General features: G+C 44.2%; 1 protein-coding gene across 1 annotated transcript in view; it reads right to left on the reverse strand.

The window, feature by feature from the left end:
* Positions 1-16,652, reverse strand: part of CRACR2B (calcium release activated channel regulator 2B) — a 59,931-nt gene that overhangs the window by 42,406 nt on the left and 873 nt on the right.

Raw genomic sequence — 16,652 nt, forward strand, 5'->3', positions numbered from 1 at the left:
CAGCCTGATGACGAGGAGGAAAGTGGGGAGTGCAGCCAGATTTTCCATGGCTGGCTCTTAGATGACCCCAGTCACCATGGGGCATTGCACACACACTGAATACACAGCATTCCTAGCAGTCCTGCCCCTACACAAGACAATGAATCAACAATTAAGGAAGGAAGAAAAAAACTAAGCAAAACTGGCTAAGTGGCTTACCCAGGATCACAGAGCAAGTCAAGCCTTTGGGTCCTGTATAGCTATGAAGGAAAGCAAGTTTTTGCTTTCCTGTACCACTGAATGTTTGGTGACATTGTGGTAGAAGAGAATATTAAAGAAGAATCATTATAGATACATAGTAGCTGCCCAAAGTGCACCAAAAACTAAAGTGGTCAAATACTTGCTAGGAAGTTTCCCAAAAGACATGCTCCTGTAGCTCTGCCTAAGACAATATTATTAGAAACAACAAGAACACCCCCATACTAAAGCTAAATATTTAAGTCATTTATTTAAACAGATCAGAAGAGCACACACCCTTTCCCTTCTACTGCTGGTGTGGCAAAAGAGTCTTAGAATTTTAAAGGAAGGCATTCACTGAATCTTTAGGTGCGCATTGACCACGCTCTTTGACACACATGCTGGATGAGACAGGTTTGTTCCCATGCACAAGGAGACATTACAAAAAGAGGAGGAGATGAAGGGCTGAGGTAAGGGATCCCTGCAGCAGAAGTCCATTGCTTTAGCGCAGCAAAAACACGCCAAGATGTGGAGTACAAAGCATTTGTTTCTTGCTCATGGAACGGAAGCATCACTCAGAAGTAGCTGAGTAACAGGTATATTTTACAAGGAAAGGGCAATAAAAGCTCCACAGGTCCTTATACAATTTTATATCAAACACATGCCACTTGCTCTGTTTGTTCTACCTTCCCTCCCAATGTTTTGAGAGCCAGTTATTACTGTAAAAAGTGCTCATTGTAGGACATGGTCATATCTACACATCCCAGATTTTATAGTACCGTGAAACTCAGTGATCAAATTCAAGTATTTATAGTTATTACCCTAGTTGCATGAAAAAAAGCCCATATTCTAAATGTATTGACAAAATTACAGCCATACAAATCTGACCAGGTGAAGGTAAAGGACAAGTGGTTGAATAGGGATCTGTTGGGTATGCTCAAGCAGAAGAGGAGAGTTTACAGGTCATGGAAGCAGGGGCTGGCCACCTGGGAGGACTACAAGGCTGCTGTTAGAGGATGTAGGAAGGCAGCTAGGATAGCCAAGGCCTCCCTAGAATTACAGCTGGCGAGAGGGGTCAAGGACAGCAAAAAGAACTTTTTCAAATACATAGCAGATAAAACTAATACCAGAGGCAATGTAGGTCCACTGATGAATGGGGTGAGTGCCCTGGTGGCAGAAGATACAGAGAAGGCAGAATTACTGAATGCCTTCTTTGTCTCTGTCTACTATGCTGGAGGCTGTCTGGGGAGCCCTGTACCCCTGAGACCCCGGATGAAGCCAGGTCAATGGAGGAGTTCGCTTTAGGCGATGAGGACTGGTTTAGGGAGCCATTAAATAGTCTGGACATCCATAAATCCATGGGTCCAGACAGGATGCATCCACGGGTGCTGAGGGAGCTGGCTGAAGTCATTGCTAGACCGCCCTCCATCATTTTTGCCAAGTCTTGGGAAACGGGAGAGGTGCCCGAGGATTGGAGGAAAGCAAATGTCACTCCAGTCTTCAAAAAGGGCAAGAAGGAGGACCCGGGTAATTATGGACTGGTCAGCCTCACCTCTGTCCCTGGGAAAGTAATGGAACAGCTTATCCTTGGTGTCATCTCAAGGCATATCAAGGATAAGAGGGTCATTAGGGGCAGTCAGCATGGCTTTACCAAGGGTAAGTCATGCTTGACCAACCTCATAGCCTTTTATGAGAATGTAACAAGGTGGATCGATGATGGCAGGGTGGTGGATGTGGTCTACCTTGACTTCAGTAAAGCCTTTGACACAGTCTCCCACAGCATCCTCACAGCTAAGTTGAGGAGGTATGGTCTGGACAATAGAGTAGTGAGATGGGTTGCAAACGGGCTTAAGGAGAGAAGCCAGAGAGTGGTGGTCAATGGTGCGGAGTCCAGTTGGAGGCCAGTATCTAGTGGAGTGCCTCAGGGGTCAGTACGGGGGCCAATATTATTCAATATATTCATTAACGATTTGGATGAGGGAATTGAGTGTACTATCAGCAAGTTTGCTGATGGCACTAAGCTGGGAGGAGTGGCTGACACGCCAGAAGGCTGTGCTGCCATCCAGCGGGACCTGGACAGGCTGGAGAGTTGGGGGGGAATAACCTGATGAAATTTAACAAGGGAAAGTGTAGAGTCCTGCACCTGGGCAGGAACAACCCCAGGTTCCAGTATAGGTTGGGAAATTACATATTAGAGAGCAGTGTAGGGGGAAGGGACCTGGGGGTCCTGGTGGACAACAGGATGACCATGAGCCAGTACTGTGCCCTTGTGGCCAGGAAGGCCAATAGCATCCTCGGGTGTATTACAAGGGGGGTGGTTAGTAGATCGAGAGAGGTTCTCCTTCCCATCTACTCCACCCTGGTGAGACCCCATCTGGAATATTGTGTCCAGTTCTGGGCCCCTCAGTTCAAGAAGGACAGGGATCTGCTGGAAAGGGTCCAGCGTAGGGCAACAAAGACGATTAAGGGAGTGGAGCACCTCCCTTATGAAGAAAGGCTGAGGGAGCTGGGTCTCTTTAGTTTGGAGAAGAGGAGACTGAGGGGTGACCTTATTCATGTTTATAAATATATAAAGGGTGAGTGCCACGAGGATGGAGCCAGGCTCTTCTCGGTGGTAAACAATGGTAGGACAAGGGGTAATGGGATCAAGCTGGAACACAAGAGGTTCCACTTAAATTTGAGAAGAAACTTCTTCTCAGTGAGGGTGACAGAACACTGGAACAGGCTGCCCAGGTGGGTTGTGGAGTCTCCTTCCCTGGAGACATTCAAAGCCCGCCTGGACATGTTCGTGTGCGACCTCACCTAGGCGTTCCTGCTCCAGCAGGGGGATTGGACTAGATGATCTTTTGAGGTCCCTTCCAATCCCAAACATACTGTGATACTGTGAAGTCTTGCCAGGGAATTACACTGACCCCCATGTCAAACTGGCTTTCACACAGGCTGAATTTCCAAAAGCTGGTCAAAGCAACTGGGCACTCATTTGGTAGAAATGGTTTTAAAAGACTCCGCTGCAATGCCTGAAAAGGCTGGGAGGAGAGTAGAAATAAAATAGTTATTTCTCAGTGTACTTTGTTCAAAGTTAATTTTGCTCTTTTCTTTCTCTAGGAAATTTGTTTCCATTGTTTGGAATTTGTTTGGGTGGTTGTTGGGTTCTCCCTTCCCAAAGGGAACAGCAGGAAAAGAAATACTCTCTAAAAAATTAGAAAAGCATCAATTGTTTTGCAAGGGCTTTTTTTCTTTTAAAAAACCTAAGAAACCCATACACAGCCTGGGCAGAGAGCCCACCATCAGGTGTAATCAGTCCAGAGCTACACTTCACTCACTCTTTCAATTGCTTGCATTTGATTGTATCCCTTTAAGGAAACAGGAACAAATCCAGGAACCTTTCTGTTGTTTACTCAGCAGGAGATTAGCCCCACTTGATGGCCCTGAGCTAACCTATGCTGCAGTACTGACAGATGACTTCATCATGAGATATGCCAGTACCATACAGAGATACAGCTGTCTGTGTTTCTAGGGTAAGGGGCTCTGTTATTCTGAATAACATCTTAAAAAAGGGGCTCTGCTGCCAATTCACCATTTCCCTCACCAAAGTTCAAAGTGGAACGCTTTTGTATGACTTATCACACTAACTTCTTGATCCTTGCTAAAAAAAGTCTTGCCATAGATGAACTTGTTTAATGCAGACTCTATGCTCTTATCTGCAAGAAGCTTGAGATTGGTGACGGTTCTTTTATTTCAAGAGGTGAACAAATAAATTTCTTAAAACTGCACTCACTGATGCTTCCCAGTTCAACAGCACAACAGAAAGCACCAACATGTGCCAAGAACCACCAATATAATAAGCTTTCAACACAGACTGGTATCCACAATATGCTAAACTAGTATTATTTCTCCCAGAAATTGCCACAAATCCTCCATCACACCTACATGCTGTTCCCCAGCTATACCCCTTGCAAGCCAGTGACACTTTGCAGCTCTCTCACACTGGCACAGTGCCACAGCACTGGCACTGCAAACACCAAGGGTGCATGTTTGCACTGGAACCACTTCTACTAATTGAGGTTTTGGCTTTGTTGAGTTGTTTTGCTTGGGGAGTGGAAAGATAAAGCATCAGTTTTTCCTCTAATGATATGAAAGCCAAGAGTTAATTCTCAGCAATTAAAAACAATATCCAAACCGCATGTTTTCCATAAACAGCTAATGGTCTTGGATCTGTCAATGTAACTAGCACACGCCTGATTTTTCAGAAAATGAAGCGCATGACTGCAATAAGATGTGACAAATAGCAAATGCTGGTTTAAAAACAACTAATTTTTACAAATTCTTTTACTTTATAAAGGCTTACAGGTTTCCTGAAACTTTCTTTTTTAAAAGAGACAGAATAGAACATTGCAACATCTCATACAATGCAAGATAAGGATTTATCTTGTATACCACCACAGCAGAGGAATGGAAAAACCAGCAATATTGCACCCTTTCAGTTCAAGAGGAGGAATTCATTGTATTTTCACAGGTTAGAGACCATGCTGCACATCCAGAAAGGACATGGTTAGCCAGCAGTAAGTAAATATCATTCACTTAGTCAAGTAGAAAAGGCCCTGAGCAGTATAAAGTTCTCCACTGATACCACTGCTGTTAAAGTTCTACCACAAACACATGGTTGTTAGAGGACAGAGACAATCAGCTGAATAACATAATTAAGAAAGACAGGATATTTCAGCTGTGAAGAGATAATACAGCCTTTATTCACATTAGCTGAACACAGCTAAGTGGTGTGACGTTGGAGGCAGATGCTACTTTGAGTTCAGCAATCAAGAGGTAGATTATGCCTGCGTAACAACAAACATGTTGACCAGAGAGCAAGTGCTCTGCTGCTGATACCTACAGGACAGGCATGAGGCAAACAAACTTTCTTTGCCAGCCCAGATGTGGGAAAGGGAGAGAAGACAGAGGACTTTGCAGTTGACATCAGATACGCTCGATCATTTTTGATTCAAAATAAAGACTGAGCACTGCACTGGGAGCCCAGGCAAAGGAGATCCCTGTTCACTTCTGCTTCTCTTATCCAAGGGCTGGGCACAGCAAGCAGGTACGCCCCATAAGGAAGACAAACTGCAGACATAAGCTGGCATTTAAAGCTCTTCAAGTAGTATTTACAGTAAATTACATAAATCCAGGGCAGCTCCTCAACTTGTTTAACCGAACATCGCTGGCCGTTTCCTCTGCTTTACTTGCCCCTTTAGCAAAGGAAGCACTTGTGTGCAGAGCAGGTTGTACCAGAGACAACCACCAGAAGTCAGCATGCTTCTGCTGGGCTCATGCCTCTAGTTATTGAACAGCTAAGATGTTGCGCTGGTTTGACTGAAAATGAGTTAATTTTCTTCATGCAGTTAGAAACCTTTCTTTTTTGCAGCTAGCACGACCATTGTTTGGAATGAGTTTAAGAACAAGAAGATAACACCCCAGGACAGAGTTAATGTTTTTAACTGTTCTGGTGTGAGAGCCTAGCTCTCTGAACTCTGCCCACAGGTGTGAGGCAGCTTGCAATGGGGTACAGAAGGGGCAGACCATGACTGACATCCAGACTGATCAATAAGAATATTCCACAGCATCATGCTTCATGTTTAAGGAGAGTCAGGATTTTCTGGTTAAGTTTTTCTCAGAGCTGGGACAGAGACCTGTTCAAGAGAGTTCTGTTTGGGACTTCATTTAATGTGGCCTTTTGCCATCCTGCTGTTTCGCAGAGGCTTCTGGAACTTTCTGATTTTTTTTTCTCTTCTCCAGGATCAGCATCAGCTGTTCTCTCTTCCCAGGACTCGCTGCTTGGAGTGGAAGGAGTTTGTGAGGAATTGCGTTGAGTATCTTTTATTTTATATTATATTTCCATTTTATATATATTATTACTACTAGTACTAAATTAGTGTTATTTAGTTATTGTATTAAACTGTGTATCTCCGTCTACAAGTTTCTCACTTCTCTTTCAATTCTCTCCCCTATTCAGGATGGGTATTGGGGGGATGTGAGTGAGCAGCTACCAGGGTTACATTGCTAGCTCAGGTTAAACCACAACAGATGTCATCCAGGAAAACTCAACACATGACGAGCACCACCTTGGCTGCTGCATCTCAGGGAGGACATATCAGCAGAAATGCTGCTGCAGAGCCTCCTTTAACACCCTGAGAGCAGCAGAGGCACCAGTACACAAGGTTCTTCCTCAGCCCTCAGGAACGCAACAATGCTTGGTGTCCTGCAGAGAAAATTCAGGCTGAAAGGAGGCACACCTCAGTCCTGTGCTGGTGGAAAGCTAGAAACACTCCATCGGTGCCCTTGAAGTACTTCAAGGGCAAAATTATATTACACAGAAACAGCCTTTTGTTGAATAAATGGATAAAAGGTTCTAATGAATACACAAAGCTTCAAATTTAAAAAATTGTGTTTTGTGGAGTTGCTTGCACAACCAATTCCTGAACAGCAGAGATGATGAAGAATTGTCTGCAGTCACTGTCTTCTTTAGAAAAAGAATCCAGAAGCCTCAGATAAAACTGGGTGGTGGCAGTTGCACATCAAACACTTCTCTGCAAACCATTAAAGCGTGGGACTCCCTGACACAGGATGCTGAGGATGTCATAGGCATTCATGGGCTGCAGAAGTGGCTGTTTTTTTCTTCCCTGAGTATGTAAAAAGTATCTGTTTTGGTGAAAATTTTCTGAGCCACAAACAGCCAAAAGAGTGTACTAGGAAACTATTATTACACATTTATGCTGGGAAGAATTAAAGTATCTGCCATTAACTGCTGTTGGAGATGTTTTGCTGGTTCAGCCTGGTCATTCCTCAGCATGAATAGAGGCTGCTTTCTCATCAGCAGGAACCACCCTTGAAGTACAGTCTTTCACCAAAAGATTCTCAGCATTTGCTGCAATTTTACGAAGGACAGTCCTATGAACTAGACTTGGTACTCCAACAGCCAAAGGTCAGGCTTCTGCCCATAATTATTGCAGCCATCAGAGCCATAACTTGGATGCTAAACTCAGCTCAGACCTCCCTCTGAGTCCTTAGGTTCTAGCTCTCTGTGTAGTACCAGAACAAAGACTTTCCTTTCCAACAAGAAGCTGAATCTTGTCTTAGCTCAGCAGGAACTCTCTTGGACTGCTGTATCAATGCACACTCATCCAATAATCACTGTTGAAGTCAGTTACCCTCTCTAGGCATCTTTTCACTTGTTCTCACCTCTGTTATAAGAGAGAGAAATGACTGGTGTTAGCTTCATAGAAGATGATCTTTCTGCCACCCAACCTCAGGATGCTGAACGAGAAAGCTGTTGACTGCTGCCCCTAGTTGGGTCCCAATTTTTTTCTGTCATGGCTTAATTAAATTTCCCAACAGCCACCCACTGTCCTGAGAACAAGCCCCTCCTGGTCAGCTGCAAGTTTTCCTTAGCCACTTCAGGATCTTCGTTGCACAAAGGCTAAAATCCTGTGACAATCACATCTCTCCCAGAGTACCACAGGTGTAAGCTCACAGAAGCGGGCAAGCACCTTATCTTCATTGATCAGGATCCTTGATCTTGAAATCAGCCACATGCAAACAAAAATTTATAGCCTTATGTTGTCTTCAAACAGCTACCCCTCCACCCCCAATAAAATATAAAACCAGAACATCAGATCACCCAATCCCCTCTCAAATGAGAAACTTCTTTTTGGTAAAGCACCCACTGACACTGCTGACTGAATGCATGTGATAGATTGATTTCTTCCCCAGCTGAGACAAGTTCTCTGCAGCACTTGAAATCTGCTTATCCAGAGAGCTATAACTGTAGGGGGATGCATGAAGTTCAAGCATCTTTTCCTCATTCTAGGAAATTCACCTCCGGTATCTTGACAACTGGACATGGTGATCTCACCCTCATTATCTTTTCTGGGCTGTACATTAGCAAGGGGACCAGGGTGAGAAGCTTTACCTCACAACTCTGAATCTGCAAGATGCACTTAAAGGACAAAAGCAGTTTGCAAAGATTAACAAGTAGGATGAGTATGTAGAGGATTTCTAGGCACCACAACTCCCTGGAGAAGGCTTCCTGTAGCTAGTGCTGTATTGGTCTTGCACAGGAGCAATACATAGGACCCATGGACAGTTTGACCTTTCTGCAAATGCTATTAAAACAACAGAGCTGAGGCAGCTGGGTGAAGCCAGTTTCCAAGAAGACAGTTAATGCATTTTCTGCCTCACAGAGATGAAAATGGCCATATGCACAGGTGAATAACACTTGGTTACCTCTCAGCTCAGAATCTACCCTGATAACAGTGAGTGTAAAGTACAACTGTTCTGGAAAAGATAAAATTACTGGGGAGAGAGGAATATTCCCCTCTTTGACAAAAGCTGCCACTGAGTCAGAAGCTCAAGCAGCAACACTGGTGTAGGACTACAGAAAAGGGCAGAGCAGAGTGGGGAAGGTGGATAGGTGTGCTTATGAGAGACAGAGGAAAGTTTCCTGACAAATGTTTTTAAAGAAAAATTTCTAAGTCTTCGCAAAGTATGCAGCAGAAAATACTTAGCTTTTAATCTCACCATCTCAAGACATCAATTTCACAAGAAAACATCACAATGCCACATATTCTAAGCACATAATTTTTCCTCTTTACTTTTGAAAATGCAACCATTGTGACTTTTACTCTAAATCAGCAGTTTCCCAAATCAATGAGTCACTAGAATTAGTTAAGCAACCTGAAGAACTACATCTGAAATAAGAGCGAGTTTCTTCAGTTCAACATTTGCAAAGACCTTGGGTGATCCAAAGTGAAGCATTAACCATCTGTTAATTAAGCACCAACTCTGGAAAACCAATCAATAAATTTTCCTTCGTCCATCATGGGAATAACGACCATTTTCTGCAGCGATATACAATGCTACTGCACTCAGCGAGTTCTACGCTCCTGCTTTAAACCAAAAGCAGGAAGTCAGAACAGAAAGTTCCTTGGGAGAAACTCTGCTGAGACACAGCAACTCACAAGCTCGTTCAGACTTCCTTCTCAAATAATTCCTTGCCTAAATGAGAGACTTGCCTCCCCTCCACCCTGTTCCACAACCCTGTTTCCTCTCTCTGCAAGTGCCCCCAAATACCTCGAGTGGAAGGACAGTATTGCTCCCCTTCCCTGGAACCGTCAGTATATTCCACAGCAAAAAGCCAGCAGAGAGTGAACACTACCACTGTAGAGTATCAGAGCAGGGTCACACTAGGAGGTGTGGTTTGCAATGTTCCCTACACATCTCATCCCCTTTCTCACATAGGCTTGTAGCCATCAGTTCAGAAAGCAGCTATTAAGCTCCCAAGGTAAATTCCTTGTAGTTCTTCCTTATGCACAGCTGTGAAGGAGAAGGGCTTGTTTCTGAGCTGCCTTAGGCAAGAGGGGAACAAGTAGTAAGAAAGCAGACAATCCCTTGTCTCATGCTGAACTTCTCTGAGAAACTCTAGCTGTGCTTGTAGGTAGCTTGCTTCCTACCCCCCATCTGATTTCAAAAATGGCAGGGCTGGAAACTACCCCTGTGAATCCTGCCTCAAGTTTAATTCCACTTTTAGATAGCTGGCAGACTGTTTCACAAAGAGAAATGCAGAGAGCTTAGGAAAAAAAGAAAGGCAAAGCATAAGATGACAGTTCAAGGAACATCTTTCCAAAGCACCTTAAAACACACCCCAGAGGTTGTGTGTACACCTCAGAACGTCCTCACTAAAGCAGACGAAGATGCCACCCTCTATTCTGCCACCGACCAAAGCACCTCTCTATTTCACAGCACCACTAAAATGAAGTAAAGCCACACCTGGCTGCTGACAGTTGGAGATGCTGATGAGGATTTATCGCTCAGTGGCAGCTCCAGGGCCTCCGGGCAGCATGAAGTTGCCTTAAGCTGTGTCAGGTCCCACTAGTTAAGCCTGAGTATCTCTTGGAAAGTGACAAAGAAAAAAAAAAAGCATGTTGAGACCCTGACAGGCTGGCTCTTCATCACCTGGTATGGCTTTGTCCTCTTTGCTCACCCCTGCCCCAAATGCTTGTGTCAGCCTTCATGGATAATACTTGCCCAGCAAATAAGCCTTGCCATACAAGTCAGAAGTGAGCAAGCCCAGCCTCTACAGAGAGCAAAAAACACTCTTCCACCAGTTCCACTGAGAAGACTCCAGCTGGTATCTGAACAGCAGAGACTTCATGAACCTGCAAACAGAGGAGCTCCAAATAGCTCCAGCCTCCCAGTAGCAAACAATAATGGAACCTGCAGAAAGCAAAGGTAAAGGCAGGTCCTTCTCCATGTATTTTAAGATTGTTATTTCAAAACCCAGACTAAAAAATGTACATGAAGACTACTATAAACTATCACATTCGTCTTTAATACAAGTTTAGCATGGCCAGCAAGCTCCCCTGAGCCATCGGGGTGGGGGGTGCTTGGAGCTGCCAGGGGGTGACTCTGCTCCATTCAGGCCAGGATGCTCACCTCTCCCACCAGCTCAGCTTTGCCTCAGCCCCAGGACTACACATCCTTTCAGACCAAGCTCTAGCACTCTAGGTGAGGCAAAAAAACCCCAAACAAGCCCATAACAAGCAAGGTACCTGCCTCTGAACAGAAGAGTTTACTCACCATTTTGTTCATCATTGCTGCAGAGATGATGCTTAACACTGAACCATGGTCTTGGCTGGGATGTTGCTAGAACAGCACAAAAGAGGGAGCAAATTGCTCTTCTACACGCCACAGCCTGTACTCTCTCTAATCTCCTCCTGGGGTCCTTTATAAAGCTTCTCTTCATACTGACCAAAACAAAAACGCTTACCATACACAAAAAAATAGCATTTTGGAGCCACATGAAGGGATCCTTAGCATTACATGGAAAAGGTCAGGAAATACAAGAAGTTCCCATAGTAATGCTAATTCAACCACACTGCACATCCTGTGTATTTAGTGGTACCTGCTGAAAAGAAAAAGGTTTCATCCACTGATCCCCAAAAGGTTTTTGATTTAGTAAAGACACTTGAATACCACCCTCCACACACAAAATTTATTGTTCAGAGAAGTGGATTTTCAGACTGGATTGGATTAAACCATTGTAAGCATCATTAGAGCTCCCCATTTCTAGGGTAACAGGAAGAGCTCTCAAGCATGATTACAGACTGAACATTATTTGCCCAACCTGAACAGAGGAAAGGGATCCAGGTGTCAGAATGAGGTGACTTGCCAAATTGCAGTCAGCACCTATTCTGCACTTGGATGCAGCAGGGAGGTGGTAAGGAGAGAGGGGAGAGAATAACTGACCAACCCTCACAAACCCGTAACTAGTAAATGTTAATTCATTTCTAGAAATATTCATTTATTTGATACTGACAGCATGAAATATCTCCCTGCCTGGTATCCCACCTCACAAGTTTGGAAACAGGTTGTGAATGAACTACAGCCATGCTGACCTCTCTCCAGCACAAATATGCATATTGCTCTGCTCTCTGAGATCTTCATGCTATACATAAAACCCACACTGCTTTTCCCAGAGGGAACAAGTGGTCCACTTGCACTTAGCAACTTCATCTGAACAACCAGATTTGCATAGGAAGCAAAAGACTCTCTTTGTGCCATAGGAAACACATTAAATTAAAGGGGTTTGTGCATCTGTACTGGAGCAGAGGATTACTCCTCTGGCTATGTGTCTGGGAAGAAGGAATGGTAAAGCAGAGACCTTGCAAACTCCTTTAAGAGAGTGAGGAAGAGGGAAGTCAGCTCTCAAGCCCAGGAGCTAGCTGTGCAATAGAAAAACATGTACATTTGTGGGAGTATTTGCATGTGTCCTTTTTCCCCTCCCATAAATCTGAATTGTTTTTCTAGGTCCCATAATCTCAGACAGAAGGGCACAGTTCAGGACAACAGACATCTTTGAACTCATAGGTGAAGAGAGGATCTGGGAGCACTGCTGCTGAAGATGTCCTCAGCCCTGCTAGACAGCAAGGCATCCACACAGCCCTGCTCAGAGGACACCGAGCTGATGGAACTGCTCATGGAGCAACATCAACCCCAGAGTCCATAGCAGGACACAGGTATAAGAACAGACAGTGGAAATCCTTCTGCACACAAGGTTGCTGGGTGAATCTTCCTTCACTCACATCCCTCAGGCTCTTGCTGTCATGTTCCCTTGGAGTGCACCCACCTTCCTTTTTGGGCTCCAGCATCAACTCCCCATGTTTTAAAGACACTTTGCAACCCTGCCCACAGCTGCAATGCCTGGCTATTCCTTGGAGCTGCACAAATCGCAGCTGACATTTAGCCACACCTGCCAAGGGTAACAAAGATTTGTTCATGCTTTATCTTATCTAAGCAACAATGACACTGGTCCTTCTTGGGCAAAGCTCAACATCTCTGCACCTGCCAAGGAGGGGAGCTGGGCAGGGGCCAGGAGCTTCAGCCTGCAGTGATTCACAGCAGGGTGGGATGGTTCTGCTGCCCTGCCTGTTCCACCCCACAAACAACTGGGCACCTAGTCCACAAGGAAGGGTTATGGGGAAAATAAGACTCCAATATTTACACATCTCATCTCACCTCCACCTCAGCTGCTGGTGTGGGGCATACAGCTTACCTTGCCTAGACACAGTACAGCCACATTAGTCCTTGCCAATAGATAAGCCAGTTGATTTTATTTTACAGGAAGTTAGACCATTTGTCCAGAGAGAAGACTTCAACATCCATTCATGCTGTCAACCTACAGGTCACCTACAGCTTAAATTCCCAACTGGAGATGAGTTCAGTTTCCCCCTCCTTATTTTACAGAGGGGAAACTGGGACAGATAAAAACACTACTCTTACTCAGAGATGTTTTGCTGAATAAGATAAGGCAGCATTCAGCTACTATAACAGCGAGGGCCACAAGGTTTTCCTGTATTATGTGTTAGATGTGCCTCCATGCACCTCTCCCAAGCTCCCACTACACCCAGCCAAGGAATTACAGCTACCCTGTGAGCCTACAGCCTGCTTCTAATCCTCCTTTTCGAGAGGCTGGACTCACCCAGCTATGCATAGACATAGCTGGGTTTTTCCCAAACGTTTGCTTTCCATAGCCAAAAATCACATATTTAGACATTACACAATTTTATTTTTACCACCACACAGCTACCAGTTCTACTCCTCCGAAGGTCGGCAGATACCCTGCTTTTTATTCTTGTGAAGAACTTGAGACAGGAACGAATGAACAGCTAGAAACTGTTACCTTGATGGCACAGGTGGAACAACTGGCCTGGACATTTTCTAAGCCTTCACTGCATTGCTTTAGCCTTCATCCAGCACATGTGCTAAAGGCTAATTCTTTTCAAAAAGCAGTCTTAAGAGATCTCCCCTTATTCACACTCTCATCTCCTTTTCAAAAATGCAAGCTGCCTCAGCCCATGATACATCATCTGCTGTGAACAGTGACATCTTTGCATCTGCCAGGATCTTACCAGCATCAAAAGCCTGGGCCAGCTCCATGCCCAGATGCCATTGGACCACCACAGCAGATCTCAGGAGATTCAGAGCTCCCCATCACATTTTTTAGATGTCTCCTGCCATCCTCAGAACAACACAAACACTTCCTGTGGGGCTTTCAGGTGCAAATAATCCTCAAGCATCCTTCTGAACCAGGCAGTTCCTTCCACATAGATTGGGCCGTTAATTGGTGCAGAAAAGTGATACAAAGTCTTGTACCAGTACAGAAATTGAAACTACAGAAGCAGGGACAACAGCTCCTCCTTCAGATGACATTTCTGCTAAATTAACTGCAATCACACACTTCACTAAATAGAAAGCTGGGATGTTATAAGACTCTTTGCTCTCAACCTTATTACTTGACAGATTTTCTTCCAGCTGTGCCAATGAGATGAGAGCACTGTACCCTTCCAGAGCATTGTATCATACCCCATTTCCTCCAAAACAAACCTAGGATTAAAGTCACAGTCTCTAAGAGCACAGGACAGTAATTGTTTCTGCTTTAATTTGCTATGACACACGGTTAAAAGAAAAACATTTTGTTAAAAAGCGCACAGGGCTTTCCAATCATGTTACCCCACCCCAAATGAAGCACAGTAGGGCCCACCATGGCTCCAGACTTCATTTGAAAGTTCACAGTACCACAATCTATACACAATTCACAACAGCTATTAACCTGAGGTTTGGCATTCCATTTGTTATTCCACTCAAGGCCCCTCAGTCCTGCAGTCTATTGAAATACTAAGATTCAAGCATTCCTGATAGCTTATACAGACATGCAGAAATCTCCAAGACAATCAGAAATCAGCATGAGAAAGTAAATTAAAAACATATTTAAAAAAAACAAACAAACAAAAAAAACATACACCAAAAAAAAAAAAAAAAAAAAAAAACCAAAACCAAACAAAACCCACCACTTATGTCATTCCACAGCACTTTTTCTTTTTAAAGTGTCTGGCTGATGTTTTTTAAAAGGTAAGGACTGGCAAACCTTTTGAACATACGGCCTGAGAAGAGCACATTGTGCTCCCTGCCACAGCAGAAGCACACAGGGAACACTTAGTGAATCCACCCGAGTGCTCCTTGCACAGCTGCAGAGGTCAGGTTTGCTAAGCAAAATGTTCAATTAAGTCCCTGCATAGGGAAATCCTCCAAGAGATTAAAGCTTTAGGATGCAGGATGGGGAAAAGAGGACACTCCTTGAAAAGTATTAAGAGGGGTAATCAAAATATCAACAGCATCTCCCTTTCAAGCTGCTGGGCTCAAAGGATACCAGTGACAAAGGACAGAAAGCCTTACTAATTGTTGCAATTCTGCTCTTTCGATGCAACAACAAAATGGATCATTCAAGTAAACAAAGTATTTCCACCTTAGACTTTATATGAACATCAAGCAAAGGAACAGGGGCGATGCCATTCCACTCAATGGAACATTTGCTACAGCTGAAGTTTCTTGTCCTTGTCTTTATATCCCAGATGAACTCCTATGAGCAGGTGAAGAGAGGCAGAAGGATTTGGTCCCAGAGCAGCCTTATCAAATCAAAAAGATTAAGACCAGGGGTGTCAAACCCATTTTCACCCAGGGCCACATCAGCCTCACAGTTGTCTTCAGAGGGCTGAATGTAATTTTAGGACAGCTACGTGGGCTATATTATGGAAAACCAAACCTAGTTTATTGTACATAAGGATCAATATCTGAAAAGCTCTCTGACCATGAAGAACATTGTGCATGGAGCTGTGCCCATATGATGTGTGTTATTGTCAATTGTCCTCATCCCCTTAGTTCATTCTCTGAGGCTGCCTGGCAAAGTCACAAGTAACAGCAGACCCCCAGCACTGTCTGTGTGTTGCTAAAGACAGCCTCACATGGGGTCCTCCTTTGCAATACAATCTTCAGATCAGTAGATGGTAGAGTCTTGATTCATTAGATGCATCAAATATGGGTGGGGGGAGAAATTTTCCTATTTGACGGTGACAAAACAGCCCAGTGGACTTTCCAATCAGACAGATTATACTACCCAGCTTAGCTTGCCACAGCAAAGAGAACAATGAGAACAATACCATTTGCCCAGAAATGTAGCTTCAAAGAGATTTTACACCATCTTATGAAGGTTCCTAAGAATGTATGCCTCAGGCTCCACATCAGTCTCTGTGCAGCAGGATGCCCTGGCAAAGAGAGGATTCTCCCACTCCAGCCCATTGCAGTTTCTCAGAACCACCTCAATTGACCAGGGAAAGGACAGACTAGACTGATCATCTGTTTGATCTAAAAAAGCAATTTCTGTAGCCCTCAGGAGAAGCATTTTTTTTTCATGTGTATATACCTGCCTATATGATCCTCAGACATAATTATAGCTTTAGAACATGAAAAAATAAGATGCAATTTCCCTGAACCTGGATAAGGCAAGGCTAGAAGTTACCTGTTTTCTGAGAGCCCTTCATGCAGACCAGCCATCATCTCTAGCAGAATAAGCAAGGACTCAACAGGTCACATCTAAACAAGCAAGCTGTTTGGATTATCCTGCCTTCTCAGGACATTCCTGAGCACGGCCATCTCCCTGTGTCTGAGGCTGGCAATGGCTGTTCTCTCTTCCCCTTGGCTGTTTTCAGGAAGTCCTACAGGAAGGACCTGAAGTTCAACACACAAGTTCATTGAAGTGCATCACATGTGCACGGGATGTTAAAGAGAAAGTCACTGCAGTATCAGGAGAGGGAACGTTTTGGTATTTTTCCCTTCAAAGAGAAGGAGAAGCAGCACTAACACAGGTACTATAGGATCCCACAACATCTTTACTGCACAGTGTCATCTGCACCTTGATTGTGGCAAGAAAGAACATTCCCTGAGCAGAAGATGCTGAAAAAAAAAACAAAAAGAAATTTAAAAAGTCTCCATGCAGGTCCATCATGCAAGACCAAAGCCCTTGGACCTCATCCCAAAGGAGTCTGCAGGTTTCA

Source organism: Patagioenas fasciata, chromosome 5, assembly GCF_037038585.1.
Source record: "Patagioenas fasciata isolate bPatFas1 chromosome 5, bPatFas1.hap1, whole genome shotgun sequence".
NCBI classification, from domain to species: Eukaryota; Metazoa; Chordata; class Aves; order Columbiformes; family Columbidae; genus Patagioenas; species Patagioenas fasciata.